This window comes from Podarcis muralis, chromosome Z (genome assembly GCF_964188315.1).
Source record: "Podarcis muralis chromosome Z, rPodMur119.hap1.1, whole genome shotgun sequence".
In the NCBI taxonomy this organism is placed as follows: Eukaryota; Metazoa; Chordata; class Lepidosauria; order Squamata; family Lacertidae; genus Podarcis; species Podarcis muralis.
Window position 1 is genome coordinate 31,522,163 of NC_135673.1, and position 17,454 is coordinate 31,539,616.

The window sequence follows — 17,454 nt, forward strand, 5'->3', positions numbered from 1 at the left end:
TAGATTAAAAGCAATTACATTACATATAATTATGTCTGTATGGCATAAATTGGGAAACCTCATCAAAGGAAAACGCATCACTTCATATTTAACACCAGGACTGAGCATGCCTACCTTAACTTATGAGGAACAGGAATTCATAGACAGTCCTATCACCCAAGAGGAAATAGATATGGTCCTCAAAAACCTGAAGCCACATAAAGCTCCAGGCCCAGATGGCTTTACAGAAGAATTCTATAGGAAATTCAAAGAACCCCTGATGCCCTACATGACCCGCCTATTCAATGATATCATAAAAGGGGGGCCCATCCCCAAAACATCGGCCTACTCCAAAATAGTCTCCATCCCAAAACCACTGAAAGACAGCCTCAAAGTAGAACCAGACCGCCCAGTCTCATTAATAAACCAAGATGACAATATATTCACATCAAACTTGGCCAACCGCCTAAAAATTTTCCTACACAAGTTAGTAGCCCCAGAACAGACTGGCTTTGTCCCTGGTTGCAATATAACAGGCCCCATCAGGAAACTACTGAACGTGATTGAACACAGCATGGCAACTAAACGCCCACTGACAATTATGTCCCTAAACATCCTCAATGCTTTGGATTGCTTAGAGTGGAAATACCTATTAGCAGTACTGACATGAAATTTGACCCCAACTTCCTGCAAATCTTCAATCAAATATACTCCCAAGCCTCAGCAATATGGAGGACTAACAATAGGGACTCTAATACCATAGCAATCCAAAAAGGCACAAAACAAGGATTCCCACGGTCTCTCTTCTTATTCATCCTGGCTCTGGAACCTTTAGAGATCTGAATCCGAGCAGCCACAGAGATCAAGGGAGTGGAAATAAAAGGCAAAACCTACAAATTAGGACTCTTTGCAGATGACAGCACCACACCCCATAAACACAGCAACCTCCTTAATCAGAGAACTCAACACATTTGCAATGGTGTCGGGCCTACAGGTAAATTTTGCATAGTCGGAAGCTATGTGCTTCCCACACACAAAAAGAACTTGCTAACGTCATCCAGATAAAACTTTGCCACACCAAGTTCAGATACCATAGGGTACAAAGAACCAGAAACCTCAATAAAGTATACCTTCACAATTACAACCCCTTGTTGGCGGCAAATTAATAAAGACCTAAAGAAATGGAACAACATCAACTTCACTCTCTCAGACAAAATAGGTAAAGGGTAAAGGGATCCCTGATCATTAGGTCCAGTCATGACTGACTCTAGGGCTACGGCGCTCATCTCGCTTTACTGGCCGAGGGAGCCAGCGTACAGCTTCCAGGTCATGTGGCCAGCATGACTAAGCTGCTTCTGGCGAACCAGAGCAGCACATGGAAACGCCGTTTACCTGCCTGCCGGAGTGGTACCTATTTATCTACTTGCACTTTGATGTGCTTTCAAACTGCTAGGTCGGCAGGAGCAGGGACCAAGCAATGGGAGCTCACCCCTTCGCAGGGATTCGAACTGCTGACCTTCCGATTGGCAAATCCTAGGCTCTGTGGTTTGACCCACAGTGCCACCCACGTCCTCTCAGACAAAATAACCATGATCAAAATGATCACCCTCCCAAAACTAACCTACCTATTCCAATCAAAAAACCAAGAATAAGCCCCAAACACCTGCACCTCACCTCCACAGAGGGAGGATGGGGAATCCCCAACATACATTGCCAGCCAAGTATGCTACATAATCCCATATATACTAGAAGATGAAACAAAACAGTGGGTATACCTAGAGAGAAACACAATTGAAAATACCAGCACCACAGCATACCCAATTCTAAACAAACTAAGGAAAATTCCCACAATACTTAACAGCTACGCACAGACCATGCTTAAAGCATGGAAAGCAGAAATAGGCAAACTGTCCCCAACCCCATCCCCACTAATTCCCCTGGCACACCACCCATTATTCCATCACACAGCACAAAACCTCCAGATAAAAACCTGGCAAACCAGAGGCTTATATCGCCTAACCAACCTCTATAAAAATGGCAAACCCTTGCCAACACAAGAAATACAAGACAAACTAGAAGACGCCCAAATGCCCTGGTTAACACACCACCAACTACATGCCCTCTTAAACAATCCAGTAGTAAAATCAGCAGCAACCAGGCCCCTGACAACCTTTAAAAACCACCCCCAAAAACCTCCTATGACATTAACCCCACTCAGTGGACCAGAACATGGTCTAAACCCTGCTTTAAATCCATATCAAAGGAAAGGAAAGCACTCACTCTGAAACTTACCTACAGGTGGTACCTAACACCAAGAAAATTAGTGCTAATAAGCCCAGGTGATTCACCAAAATGCTGGAGAGGGTGCACCTCCCCAGGCACATACCTCCACATGTGATGGGAATGCCCCCAAATCCAGCTCTTCTGTACAAAATCCATATGAGAAATATGTAAAATAACTAAGCAAGTATTAGAAATCACCCCAGAACTGGCCCTACTAAACATCTTCCAAGACAACAATGCCCACTCAAATCACGAAGAACTCATAACCCACCTATTCTTAGCAGCCAGAAACATTATAACCTGGTGAGACCTGTCAGGAATAAGTATGGACCAATTGTACCAATTAGGGGACGCGGGTGGCGCTGTGGGTAAAAGCCTCAGCGCCTAGGGCTTGCCGATCGAAAGGTCGGCGGTTCGAATCCCTGCGGCGGGGTGCGCTCTTGTTGCTCGGTCCCAGCGCCTGCCAACCTAGCAGTTCGAAAGCACCCCCGGGTGCTAGTAGATAATTAGGCAACGCTTACTGACGGGAAGGTAAACGGCGTTTCCGTGTGCTGCGCTGGCTCGCCAGATGCAGCTTTGTCACGCTGGCCACATGACCCGGAAGTGTATCCGGACAGCGCTGGCCCCCGGCCTCTTAAGTGAGATGGGCGCACAACCCTAGAGTCTGTCAAGACTGGCCCGTACGGGCAGGGGTACCTTTACCTTTTTAATTGTACCAAATAGTATAGGAAACCGCCTTATTAAAAAAATTAACCAATAAACTGAAACTGACACGGGGACAAATAGAAGAAGACCCCTTAACCCCGGTATGGCTCCCCTTTATCACATACATAGCCCAACAAGACAATGACAAAAATCCACCAAAAGAATACAAATCAATATGGCTAACCTGATCCAAAACACCCACCCACCCCACTCACACATAAAAACAAAGACCACCACAGTCAACAACAAATGAACAGCCACACCCTAGGCCAACCCCAACCTCTCTCACCACCAAAGGAAGACAAGCGAACAGCAAAGAACCTGCACAAGCAATGCTGACACAAAACCCCACATATATTAAGTAAAATAGAAACACCCCCACCCCACCCCACCCCCACTCATCTTCCCCTCTCCACCTCTTTCCCCCTATTCTTCCTAATGTCTCAACAAATTGGGGGGGGGAATGTGTTAGGTGGGGGGAGGGGAAATACGAGACAGAGGCATTGCACATACCTTTGCAAATCAAGACAATCTTTACTAAAAATACATTTTTTAAAAATGAAACTGACCTGTAGAAAATATAACTTGAAAAAGGAAACATTGCACATACTTTTTTAAACCAAGAAATTGTTAATAAAAAAGACATTAAAAATATTTACAGTTTCACCACATTTCAGAAACTCAGGAAGAAGGATGGGCGTGTGTGTACTTCCTGACCCTCTGAAGATACCCAGCCTCATGTGCCTAACCCCAGCTGGAAGGCTGGAATGGACTGTGGTGTAATGTAAGCATGTGTGTGTGTGTGTGTAAAAAAAATTTCTTTTTGAAACATTGAAAATAAAAAGTTTTTAAAAAAATACTTTTTTAAAAGTTTTTTGAAAAATATATTGAATTTGCCATGAGCTCACCCTCGCCATCTAGTGTCTAGCTGGAACCTGTGCCAAGGTGGGCAATCAAGATGATCAAGGGTCTAGAAACCAAGACTTATGAGGAGCGGCGGTTGAAGCAGCTGGGTATGTCTAGCCTGGAAAAGAGGAGATTTAGAAGAGATATGATAGCCATCTTCAAATATCTCAAGGGCTGTCACATGGAAGATGGAGCAAGCTTGTTTTCTCCTGTTCTGCGGGGTAGGACTCAAACCAATGGCTTCAAGGTTCATGAAAGGAGATTCAAACTAGACATCAGGAAGAATTTGCTGAGAGTAAGAGCTCTTTAGACCGTGGGACAGCCTGCTTTGGGAGGTATGTGGGCTCTCCTTGCTTGGAGGTTTTTCAGTAGAGGTTGGGTGGCCATCTGTCATGGCTGCTTTAGTCGGGATTCCTGCATTGCAGGGAGTTGGACTAGATGACCCTTCAGGTCCCTTCTAATTCTATGAAATCCCCATCCCCATCTGATGGGTCTGTTGGTATTCAAAATCTATTTTTAACAGTCCCATTCTTTATAAAACAAATATCAGAAAGGGCTTATAGGAGAACCATGGTGAATATGGCACTCTTCATATGTTTTGAACAACTCCCAGCAGGTCCAGTCAACATGATGAGCCTTGTGGGATTTGCAATCTGAAACATCTGAAGGACACAACTTGGTGAAAGCTGCTGCACAGTGATGCCTCTGCTCAAAAGAGCATCCCTTCTCTGTCAGAGCCAAGGTGTATCTGTCCAGCACCCTGCTTCTATCAAGGACTAACCTAATCTCCCTGGATGTTCTTAAGTGGCTCCCCAGCAGTTGGTATTCAGAGCTAGACTGCTCCTTCAACAGGAAGTTCTATTTGGCTATTCAAGCCACTGACCACTGATAGACTCAGCCAAACCCAGGTTCTAGAGAAGGCTTCGCCAACCTGGTATAACCCAAAACATCTTGGGGGGTGGCACTATGTTGGCAAAGGTCCAACACAGAGTGTATGTGAAAAAAATGGCATTGTTGCACTTTGAATGGAAAAAATCTAGGAGAAAAGAGGGGAAATGTTTTAAAATAGCACCTTTAACCCAACAGAGCAAAACGCTTGCTTTGCCGCCAGGTACATAAGGGAATGCAAGCAGGATGTTTTTGTAAGATCAGCCGTATCAATGGAACAACTCCCCTAGGAGGAAAATATGCAGCTTTCAGAACTTTGAAGTTTAAAGGAAAAGCAAGTTAGAGGCAATGGAACCAGAGGTTCTAAAATCCTGCAAGACTTGCAGAAAGTGGGTAGGAAAAGCGTTTTTCTCCCTCTCTCATAACACCAGAACTCGTGCATGAACCAATGCAGGAAGATTCAGAGCAGATAAGTAGAGTCTACTGGATCTGGCCACTGGCCCCTCTACTCCATCATCCTGTTCACAGTGGCCACCCGGATGCTCCTTAAGGGAAACCCACAAACAGGACAGGAGCACAAGAGCAACTCTCCCCTCCTGAGGTTTGCAGCAGCTGGGATTCAGAAGCACTCCTGTCCTGCCCATGCAAGCAGTGCTGACGGGCAGGGAGGCTTCTTCCCTGTGCATTAGCTCTGCCCATCCACAGAGCAGCCCTGTGTCTTTGGCTGACATCTTGGTGGTCACGGTGGGAACAGGATGCTCAACTAGATGGTCCCCCTTTGGCCTGGTGCAGAAGGTGAAGACAAGTTGCACGTGTTGCCTCAGAACATGGTCACTCCATCCCTGCAAGGGAGGGAGAAATATAATGCCAGATGAAAACTCAAACCATCTTAGTCAGCTCAACAGAAAATTCCAGGCAGGAGAGTTCTCTGTTCCCAGTTCAGCCATGGAGAGCCCAGCAGCAGCCAAATATTGAGAGCCAGGCCACCCAGGAGCACATGCCAGCTTTCTTCCTGGGCACATTTGACAAGGCAATATATCCCACTGAGCACTGCAGGACTCAATTCCAAGGAAGCATACACAGGATATGGACAGCATAGTTGCACTGCAGAAAGTCTCTCTCCAGGGCCAGGCGGGCTGCTGCACTTCAAGGACTAAGGAGAACTAAGATGCTGGTGAAAGGCAGCCCTTAAGATTTCTAGAGACTTGCGCCCCCTAGTGACAAAAGTTCCTGCTCCTCTGCAGCTGCTCTGGGTTAGCAGTTAGGCTCTAGAAAAAAACACTTCAAGGAAAACCAAGAACACAACATAAAGAGGAGCTGTGCTGTACCAAATCTGACCACAGGTGCATCTAGAGTTCTGTACTGACTGTGAGGAGCCCACCATAGTATCAGACAAGGGGACATTCCCAACCCGACCCAAAGAGGCCAAGGATTATCCTGTGGAACTTCTGCCTGCACCTCACCTTCCCCACAGAAGCTAAAGGCACCAAGGAGGAAGGGATGCGACGTGGGGTGCTGAAGCCCAAAAATGGGGGGTTGGTTGGGGGGAAACCAAGACGCAGCGGCTTTGCATCCCTTTTTTGCGCTGGAGTGCGCGCGGCGCGTGCCAGGCCAACACAACCCACCGCGCCAGGCGCTGCCCTCGCCACCAACGTGCCCAGGGCGGGAAGGGTTCCGCGCGTCAACTCAGCCTGGCCACCAGAGCCAAGCGGGGCTGCGCTTCGCCCCTGCCTGCCCTTGCCAGGAGAAGCTTGGTCGGCAGGCAAATCCCGCTCTCCGACGCTGGTCTGGGACGCGCGGCGGCTAGTCCAAGCCGGGTCCTGGCGGCACTCAGGGCGGGACGGGGTTCCCTGCGTGGGGGCGCCTGGCTCCCGCCCCCTAAAAGTTGCGCGCTTGGGACTACCGTCTCCCTGGCCCATGTCCATACACACGTGCTCTCCGCATCTTCAGACCCGACTCTTTCCCCATCCCTGCCTGGAAATACTGCGGGTCGAGTAACCCTGGCCTCACTCTCCCCCCCCCCACACACACACCGCAAAGCTCTATATCCGCGCAGCAGCCCTTCCTCCTGAAACCAAGGACCCAAGGTCGAGGGCCAACCGGACACATCCCCAAAGCCACAACGAAGTTGCTTGGCTGAGCGAGGCGGCTACCCAACCCTACCACCCGAAATGCCCCCCCCCCGCCCCTAACCCCCGCCAGAACCCTACCTACCCCAGGACTCTCCGCCGTCCCGCAGCACTTGGAAAAGGGCACGGATGCGCTCCGCCCGGATGCTGAGTGGAGCCGCGGCCAGGAGCGCACCCTTCGCCAAGGAGGAGGAGGAGGTGCAGCAGCGAGCGAGCTCCAAGCACCCATTGCCACCCTTCCTCCCGCAGCGCCAGGCAGATGGAAGTAGAGAAGACGCCGAGGACGCCCCAGCTGTTAGAAACAGAGATCCGCAGCCCCGCCCCCTGGCCAGTTTAAACTCCAGCGAGTTAAAGGGACTCTGCTTCCCCATCTCACCCCCACGGGGACCACACACCCTCCAATAAATTAAACCCCCTATATCTTGCAAATACACGTGTATTCAAGCTTATAGCCTGGTTCCCCAAGGAAATCCAAAAGACCCCATGGCCGCCAACTTTTCAGCCTCCTCCAGACCCTGCCTTGAGAGTTGGCTCCCTAACAGGCTCCATTGTTTCCCTTTCTGTCCCTGGGATTGTCACCTGCAGATTTCTTTCTAGCCCTGCGTTTCCCTTAAAGGCACAGGCACACCTGGCAGGCTGAAAGACAGCAGCTTAGCGAAGGCTGACTTAAGCATGCAGGTGGGGGCCACAGGCACAGCAGAAAGATACAGGAGCTTTGGCAAAAATCTATAATCTGATTTCCAAAGAACATCCGGCATTTAGGGTGGCGATTCTAGGAAAGACCAGCTGTCGTCTGAATCTTAAAACCAGCAGTCAAACAAACAAGAATTAAGCCTGTAAAACTTTTCTGTTTCTTATTCACCTCTCTGCCCCCCATCTCAGCTAAATAGGAGCTGACACTACACAGGTGGGAGAAGGTGGCACTCTGCACATTCTCGTATTCATAGGGACTTTGGGACTCTGGCTGAAATTACTTTTCAGCACACACTTACTTAGGAATGAGTCCCATTGGACTCAACAATAGCAATTGTGATTATAGAAAAACTACAGTGTTTAGAGGAGTGGCTGGTTTAGCAGACTTGGCTGCCACCGAGTGCTACAATGACGGAGTTCCTGGTTTGTTTTAATTGTTGCATTGGTGACCAGCTCAAAGTGAAGAAGCCTCCAAGCCTTGACAGAAACATGCTAGGATAACCCATGAACTTTGGACACATTACCCACGTTGGAACAAGAGAGGGCAAATTCAGGAACAAATGAATTCCAAAGGAGGCTCCAACAACAATAATCCTTCAACTGCAAAAGTGTCAGATGTCTGAATGAGAGAATGAAATGCCAGTTTGGGGATGTGATGCTTTGAAAGCAGCTGGCTGTAAGGAGGAGAACTGCCCAATTTTATTTTATACATTGTTGTATTTAGACTACTAATCTGCTAGTAAGGCTGTGAAATGCTAAATTTAATGCCACCTCTTGTTTCTGTGGAAGCCTGTTCATGTTGGAGATTGAATCTTGACATAACCATTTAGCTATAGCATCATGACCACAATTTGTTGTCTAAAAGCAGCATTTAAGATGGTAGCTACATTTTAATGAACAACTCCACTAAAGATCCCTCAGGTTTTGTAGTTCTGCTGGGGGATTAGAGAGACTAGGTTACACTGCTTTAAATTAAGAAATTAAGTGATTCACAAACTTTGGCTCCCATAAAATAAAAACCTTCCAGTAAGAATCTTGAATTAAAAATCAAAAACACAAAACAATAGTAATTGTGAAGCACCAACACTTTCTGAACCCAGGTAAAGGTAAAGGGACCCCTGACCATTAGGTCCAGTCATGGCCGACTGTGGGGTTGCGGCGCTCATGTCGCTTTATTGGCTGAGGGAGCCGACTATCTACTATCTACTTGCACTATTTATCTACTTGCACTTTGATGTGCTTTCGAACTGCTACGTTGGCAGGAGCAGGGACCGAGCAATGGGAGCTCACCCCCTCATCGAGGGGATTCGAACCACCGACCTTCTGATCGGCAAGTCCTTGACTGTGGTTTAACCCACAGAGCCACCTGCGTCCCGTCTGAACCCAGGAAGGGCACTTAAATTCTAAGAATTAACAAAACTGCAATGTTTAAAGTGTCCACTGTTTCTTTGCAAAAGTGGAGGATAGAGAGAAAATCAGAACAGGTAAGGGCCACACTACTTTTCACTCTTTTAATTAATCTGAAGAAGCACAAACTTGAGGAACATCCACTATATAAAATCATGCTTGTCTTCTGAACTTTTGAGAGCTGATCTAAGACATTTTGCTGAGTGTTATGTACTGAGTTGAATAGGATCCAAACTGCAGCAGTCTGATTGGTCCTAGAACAATAGGATCCAAAAGGCAGCAGTCTGATTGGTCCTAGAACAATAGGATTCAGAATGCAGCAGTCTGATTGATTGGTCCTAGAACAATGCAGCAGTCTGATTGGTTGGCAGGAACTACCCAATCATGCTCCAGATAGAAGTGAATCCTCAACCTGATTGGCTTACAGTAGAATTCCGGAATTAGCCAATCATGTGCAGCCCATTGTGTAAATAATGTATATAAAGCAGATACTTTGAGGGGACAGTCATTCATTCCTCCTCACCACTATGAGCTGAATAAAGAGCATGAAATCACTTTGCGACTCTGAGTATATTCCACTGGCGACGAAGGTGGGATCCCGCTGAGCTGACTGCCACACACAGCACCGCAGCACCGCCACCTGCCGCACCGCTGCCTCGCACCGTGTATCCAGGCTTCAGCTCCGGGACACAAGGAACTCAGAATGGCAACCGACAACAGCTTCTCGCCATTCAACCCAGCATCTGGAGACTGGGAAGCGTACGCCTCCCGTTTCACCTTCCTCCTAGAAGCCAAAGGGGTCACCGACGAAGAAGACGCCAAGAAGAGGGCGATATTCTTCAGCGTCTGTGGAGAGGAGACGTTTGAAATCGCCCGGGCTCTCCTTGCGCCTGAAGACGTCGCTACTGTTCCATACAAAACAATAATGGAACAGCTGAAGGGGCACTTTTTGCCACAGCCCTCAGTGGTGGCTCGTCGAAATGCCTTCTACGCAAAGCGGCAAGCCCCTGGGGAAACCATAACTGGGTTTGTGACCTCTCTCCGCCAAGCCGCCCGGTTCTGCAACTTCTCAGAGCTGGAGAACATGCTTCGTGACCGCCTCATCGGTGGCCTGAAGGATGAGAGGCTTCAACGACGCCTCTACGCTAAGAAGGACCTAACGTTCCAGGTCGCTCCGGAGGAGGCCCTGGCAACGGAAGCTGCCGAGAGGTCGACGCAAGAGGCACGGCTGAGCCAGCCGTCCCAACCGAGGGTCCACCACGAAGCCCTCACCGACGACTCAGGATCCAACAGGGAGGAGGTGCACCGAGTACAGCAGCGCACTCAAGCAGCCCACACACCACAGCTGCCTCAACGAGAAGGAGGGAACTGCGCAAGCTGTGGAGAAAGTCACGAGAGGAGGACCTGCCGTTTCCGCAACGCAGAGTGCAGGCAGTGCAGAAAATTGGGACACATCGCCCGGGTGTGTCGGGCTCGGCCCACCCAACGCCAGGCATCAGATGACCAATCCAAGAGCCCCAGGTCCCGGGGCCCAACGCACCAAGGCAACTCAACAGAGCTCACGGACTTCCAGGTATACCAGTTGCCCCACCCCAACGTAGAGAAAATTTATGTAGAGGTACAGATAGAGGGGACCCCATGCCGCATGGAGCTTGACACGGGTTCAACTCTATCCATAATCTCGGCAAGGACCTTAAGGAAACTGTGTCCTACTGGGGGTCCCAAACTCAGGCCGGCCCCATTCACCCTCCGGGACTTCCAGAAACGTAAGGTCCCCACAATGGGGGTGGGGACCTTCAGGGTGCAATACCGAGGGCGGATGTGGCAACTGGACTTGCTGGTGGTCAAGGGCCCCTACATTAGCTTACTGGGATTGTCATGGTTTGGACCACTGGGACTAGCCATCACTGGGGTGAACCACACGAGCTTACAAGTGGACGTGGATGCCATATGCAAGGAATTTCCGGGGGTTTTCGATGGGAAATTGGGACAGTATACCGGCCCCCCCCATTGCTCTACAGCTTGACCCCGCAGTACGACCGGTCAGGCTCAAGGCCCGCCGGGTCCCGTTCGCCCTGAAACCCCGTATTGACGAGGAATTGGACCGGCTCGTGGAGCAAGGAGTGCTGGAGCCGGTGCCTAATGCCCCCTGGGAAACCCCAATCGTCACACCCGTCAAGCCTAATGGTTCGGTCCGCATCTGCGCAGACTACAAATGTACCATAAACAAGGCCCTCACGGCCCATGCATACCCAGTGCCAGTGGTCAGCCATGTTCTTGCCACCCTGGCTGGGTCGAAAATTTTTGGCAAGCTGGACTTGGCCCAAGCATATCAACAGCTCCCAGTAGATGAGGCCACAGCAGAGGCACAGACGATTGTGACGCACAGAGGAGCATTCAGGGTAAAGCGGCTGCAATTCGGTGTCAGCGTGGCACCAGGCATATTCCAGAATCTAATGGACTCTCTACTTAAAGGGATCCCTGGCGTCACCCCCTTCTTTGATGATGTGTTGATTGCCGGGCCCACACCAGAGGAGTTTGAGGACCGCCTCCGCACCGTTCTGCACCGTTTCCAGACGGCGGGTCTCAAGGTGAAGCGGGAAAAATGTCTACTAGGAGTGCCTCAGGTGGACTTTCTGGGATTTATGGTGGACGCAGAAGGGGTCCACCCGACTGGGGACAAGGTACGGGCCATTTGTGATGCCCCAGCGCCCAAGAACAAGACTGAACTTCAGGCCTTCTTGGGACTATTGAACTTTTACCATTCCTTCCTTCCCCACAAGGCGGCGGTAGCGGAGCCCCTACACAGACTCCTGGACAAGCGGGCCCCTTGGGTGTGGGGCCAGCGCCAGGAGGCCGCATTCCAGGCAGTCAAGGACTTGCTTGTCTCAAACTCGGTCTTGGCACACTTCAACGAGAGGCTGCCGGTGGTGCTAGCATGCGACGCCTCGCCCTATGGAATTGGCGCTGTCCTGGGACACCAACTCCCGGATGGAAGAGAGGTACCAGTGGCATACTTTTCCCAGACACTCAACGCAACTGAGCGGAACTACTCGCAAATCGACAAGGAGGGTCTGGCAATCGTGAAGGGAGTAAAAAAATTCCATGATTTCTTGTACGGGCGGCCCTTCACCGTGGTGACTGACCACAAGCCGTTGCTTGGCTTGTTTGCCCCTGAAAAGCAGACCCCCCAAGTGCTGTCTCCTCGCGTCCTCAGGTGGTCAATTTTCCTTGCCAGCTACCAGTATGCACTGATTCACCGTCCGGGGAAGGCGATGGGCCATGTGGACGCCCTCAGCAGGCTACCACTACCAGAAACAGGCCCCGACCCAGCACCTGCACAAGAGGTTATGAGCCTGGAGCTGCTCCCCAACCGCCCCATTCAGGCACAAGAAGTTGCACACCATTCCAAGAAAGATAGGGTCATCTCCCGGGTCCTGGACTGGGTGTGGAGGGGATGGCCCAGCAGCAGCCCCGGGCCAGAATTCGCCGGCTACAAAACCCGCAAACATGAACTGTCGGCCCACAAGGGGTGCCTGTTATGGGGAAGCAGGGTCATTGTTCCCCAGCCCCTCCGCAAAAGGGTCCTCACAGCCCTACATGAGACACACCCAGGGGTAGTAAGAATGAAGGCCCTTGCCAGGAGTTATGTGTGGTGGCCGGGGATCGACGGAGAGATAGAGGCCTGGGTCAAACACTGCCAGGCCTGCCAAGAATCCCGCCCAGATCCCCCAAGGGCCCCAGTCCAGTCCTGGGAGTCCGCCCGAGCACCATGGTCACGCCTGCATGTGGACTTCGCTGGCCCCTTTCAGGGGAAAACATTCTTCATAGTGGTGGACTCCTACACCAAATGGTTGGAAGTCACACTGGTACCGTCCACTTCTACGTCCGCAGCCATCCGGGTACTACGCAGGCTGTTTGCAACCCACGGGCTCCCTGACACTCTCGTCTCAGACAACGGGACTGCATTCACGTCAGGAGAATTCCAAACCTTCACAGCGCAGAACGCCATCCACCACATCCGTTCGGCGCCATTCCACCCTGCCACCAATGGCCAAGCAGAACGCATGGTGCGGACCACCAAGGACACCCTTCGCCGCATGACGCAAGGGGATTGGGAGTACCGCCTTGCCACATTCCTTCTAGCACAGCACAGCACCCCCAGCTCAACGACTGGCCGGAGCCCCGCTGAACTACTAATGGGTCGGCGCCTTGCAATCAGATTGGACCGCCTTCACCCCGATAGAGCTCAAGATGAGGTAGTGGTGGGGGAAGGCAAGAACCCCCAGACCTTCGAGGCTCAGGACCCAGTGTACGCAAAGAATTTTGGGGCAGGCCCAGCATGGGTACCCGCCACAGTCACCAGGGTCACTGCCCCCGTGTCGTATGAGGTGCTAACGGATGGGGGGCAATGCTGGCGCCGCCACTGCGACCAGATACGGCGACAATTCCCGGGAGAAAACCAGGAGGAGGAAAGGGCAGAGGAGTCCCAAGGGAACAGAGGGGCAGTGAGGCCCATAGTGCACGAGGGGCCAGCAGGAGAGGCAGAATCAGTAAATACAGATAGGACCTGCGAGGCCGAAAGGACACCGGAACCAGAACCACGACTGAGCGAGCCGGTTGCGCCAGACCAAACAGCCCCATCACAGCCAGCATCCTTGGAACATGAGCCAGAACCTGAACCCCAGACCAGGGAACACCCCAGGCCGCAACGCACACGTAGGCCGCCGGCATACCTCAAGGACTATGAATGCGACCTCCCGGGCAGGACTGGAACTTAGAGGGGAGGGGTGTTATGTACTGAGTTGAATAGGATCCAAACTGCAGCAGTCTGATTGGTCCTAGAACAATAGGATCCAAAAGGCAGCAGTCTGATTGGTCCTAGAACAATAGGATTCAGAATGCAGCAGTCTGATTGGTCCTAGAACAATGCAGCAGTCTGATTGGTTGGCAGGAACTACCCAATCATGCTCCAGATAGAAGTGAATCCACAACCTGATTGGCTTACAGTAGAATTCCGGAATTAGCCAATCATGTGCAGCCCATTGTGTAAATAATGTATATAAAGCAGATACTTTGAGGGGACAGTCATTCATTCCTCCTCACCACTATGAGCTGAATAAAGAGCATGAAATCACTTTGCGACTCTGAGTATATTCCACTGAGGGAAAAGGAGTGGCCAGTTTCTTCTAGCACACAAGGCAGAAAGCAACAAAGCGCATGGGTAGGCAAACTAAGGCCCGGGGGCCGGATCCGACCCAATCGCCTTCTAAATCCGACCTGCGGATGGTCCGGAAATCTCTGCATTTTTACATGAGCAGAATGTGTCCTTTTATTAAAAATGCATCTCCGGGTTATTTGTGGAGCATAGGAATTCGTTCCCCACAAAAAATATCGTCCGGCCCCCCTCAAGGTTTGAGGGACAGTGCTCTCCTGCTCCTTGTCCATAAAACATCTGATAATAATAAATTAAAATCATGAACAACCCGTTGCCCCTCTCAGGGCATCTAAAATCAGCTCCCTGAGGCAGCCCTCCTATTCTGATGATCAGGAACCCACAGGTAATACTCCTCGGCACCTCTATGCCAATAAAACGTTCCTCCCCTTCCAGTTCTGCCGCACAGGTGTTTAAAGCACCGCTTTCCCCTGAAAAGTAGCAGCCTTGCTATTCCTTTTCCTGCAGCATCCCATGCTCCCATTTCTAGGAAGGCCACTTCAACTTCATCTAGCGCTCAGTCACTGGGCAAGCTCCTGGGCAAGCTCTATGGGCTCGCTGACATCCCTGAGGTCCATAGACTATGCTGCTAAACACAGGGCAGACGATTTCCACAAGCTGAACAAGGAGAGGGAATTCCACTATTCTGTCATCCGGGTGAAGCTGAATCACATGGTTTCCATGCTGCCTAGGAGGGGCAATGAGGCAGAAAACTACATAGGCTGCCACCCAGTGAGGTGCAACTTAAAGCCTAGGCAGCGGATCAGCAAGAGCCTCATAAACCTCGGAGACTTTGCACTGTATTCATCATGACTGCTTCTGAGAAATGGGATCGTGAGAGCTGGCACACATAATTGCCACACAGGGGGTGCTGCTGGCTTGGTGGTGGTTGTTTTTTTAACTTGGCTGCCCAGCCATCTTGGTGATACTGCAAGCCTTTCTCAGGCTTTGTCGTGCCACAGAGAAGAATGGTTTGGAATGCCAACCAATATGCACATTATACCTTGCGGCACAAAGGCAGCCATCGCATGGAAACACCTTCATGTTGCTCTTTGTGGCTTACATTTTGTGAGCGTCATAAGTATTCCAGCCTTCACACTTGGTCAGTTCTCTACTGCCCTTACAAATGTTGCTTTCTAGTGCTTTTTTGGTCTAAGAAATCACAGGCTTACCTGATTTTATCAAGGAACAATAATATTAGCTGTTTAGAAAGTGCAAAAACAAAGTGTTTGCAACTGTGATTGTAGTAGTCACCTTGTAAAATATAAACATTGAAAGTTTTGGCACAGTTTCTGTATGCACATCAGCTATATTCATAAATAAATCATCATCATCTTTATACCCCGCCCATTTAGCTGGCTTTCCCAAGGGACTCTGGGGGGCTTAAGGTAAAGGTAAAGGTAAAGGTACCCCTGCCCGTACGGGCCAGTCTTGACAGACTCTATGGTTGTGCGCCCATCTCACTCAAGAGGCCGGGGGCCAGCACTGTCTGCAGACACCTCCGGGTCACGTGGCCAGCGTGACAAAGCTGCATCTGGCAAGACAGCGCAGCACACGGAAAAACCATTTACCTTCCGGCTGGAGCGGTCCCTATTTATCTACTTGCACCCGGGGGTGCTTTCGAACTGCTAGGTTGGCAGGCGCGGGGACCGAGTAACGGGAGCGCACCCCGCCGCAGGGATTCGAACCGCCAGCCTTTCGATCGGCAAGCCCTAGGCGCTGAGGCTTTAACCCACAGCACCATGCGCGTCCCTAAGCCCTGGAGGGCTTAGAGCATATCTAAAAACATCCAGCATTAAAAATCTCCTGATAGATGGCTCAGGAGATCGAGAGGGAGAAGGAAGAGAAGGCAGGAAGGGTAACCATGTCAGACCACTAACTCCTCGAAATACAAATGTCTTCCGGATAGATTGCCCATAAACTCCACCCTTGGTCCAACACGGTTACCTCTTCCATGCTTAGCTAATCTGTTCCTCCTTCCCTCTCTGAGGAAAAAAACCTATACCTTTTCCCCATACAAATGTTTAACTTTAACATATAAAATACACACTAATATAAGCAACATCAAAATACCAAAATCCAGTATAATCACAGGGTGCCAAGCCAATTTTAAAATGTTGGTCATGATAGGGCTCTATCCTGAAAAGATGTCCCACCAAAGGTGTGTGGTTCAATCCTGAATATCCTGAGTGACTCTTCTTAGCTTGGCTTGTTTTGCTACGGCAATATTAGTACTTTGCATTATGACACATTCCAAGTTTTTCCGCAATCTTCATGTACTTTCTCATTCCTTTTCTCCAAGCAGACTGAATTCCCTCGCAAACACCCCATCGGATACCTGCAGCCACACAACACAAACCCTGCCAGCACTGAACTTTTCAGTTACTTCAACCACTCCACATTTGCTGAGGGTGCATTTGCATGCCTCTCAGCCTGGAATGCCTCCTTCAGGAGGTACAATGACACCATTTGCAGCCACTGGAATCAGCCAGCAAGTGATCCACAAGAGCCAGATTCTGGACTTGAAGAATCCCAAGCACATTTATCTGGATTTTTCCTTCTCTCTGCAAGAGGAGAGAAGTGAAAGGCAGTGCTACAGCTGGCACAGTCATTAGGGAGGTGCATTCAGGGATTAAACAACAAAAAAGAGGAAGGGATCCTAACAGCCAGAAAGGGTGCTCTGTTTGGAAAGCAGCAAAGAGCTGGCTGCTCCGTCCCGTCCTGCTTCTGCTGCTGGTTTTGGGTTTGCTGGAGAAATATCAAAACTAAAGGAAAATCTCATCCAGCCTAAAGGAAAATATCTATCTAGAATGTATAATCTCCTCCACAATTTACACCCTGCCATCAAAGGCATCTTTCCAACTGCAGCAGCCCACCTTAGATAAAATCACCTTAGAACACAAAGGGACAGAGAAAGCTAAAACTTTCTGCAGCTTGATTGCCCCCCAATGGCAGAACATTCAGAGTGCTCCTTCCAGGCGTGTCTTAAACTTTAATACCATGGGGCTCCAACCATTTGTGCCATATGACCAAGTAAGGCATCTTTCCAACTGCAGCAGCCCCATTTCCGTTGTAAAAGATGGGAAAAACACAGTTCCCTGGCAAAACAAGTAACGTAGTGTGAAAGAAACATGGGGGGGGGGGACAGAAGCCCTAAAAGAATAATCAGGAAAACCAAAACAATAATCACCACATCTAAATACAGCCCATGACGCAAAACCATTAAATTTTTCATGCTCCTGCTATTTG

The 17,454-nt window shown here is 50.0% G+C and overlaps 1 long non-coding RNA gene across 1 annotated transcript in view; it reads right to left on the reverse strand.

Annotated features, from left to right (window-relative positions):
* Positions 1–17,454, reverse strand: part of LOC144326227 (uncharacterized) — a 72,340-nt gene that overhangs the window by 397 nt on the left and 54,489 nt on the right. The window contains exon 2 of the long non-coding RNA XR_013391430.1: positions 3,876–3,991. This is a non-coding gene — a long non-coding RNA (uncharacterized LOC144326227). The remainder of the gene's footprint in view (positions 1–3,875; positions 3,992–17,454) is intronic.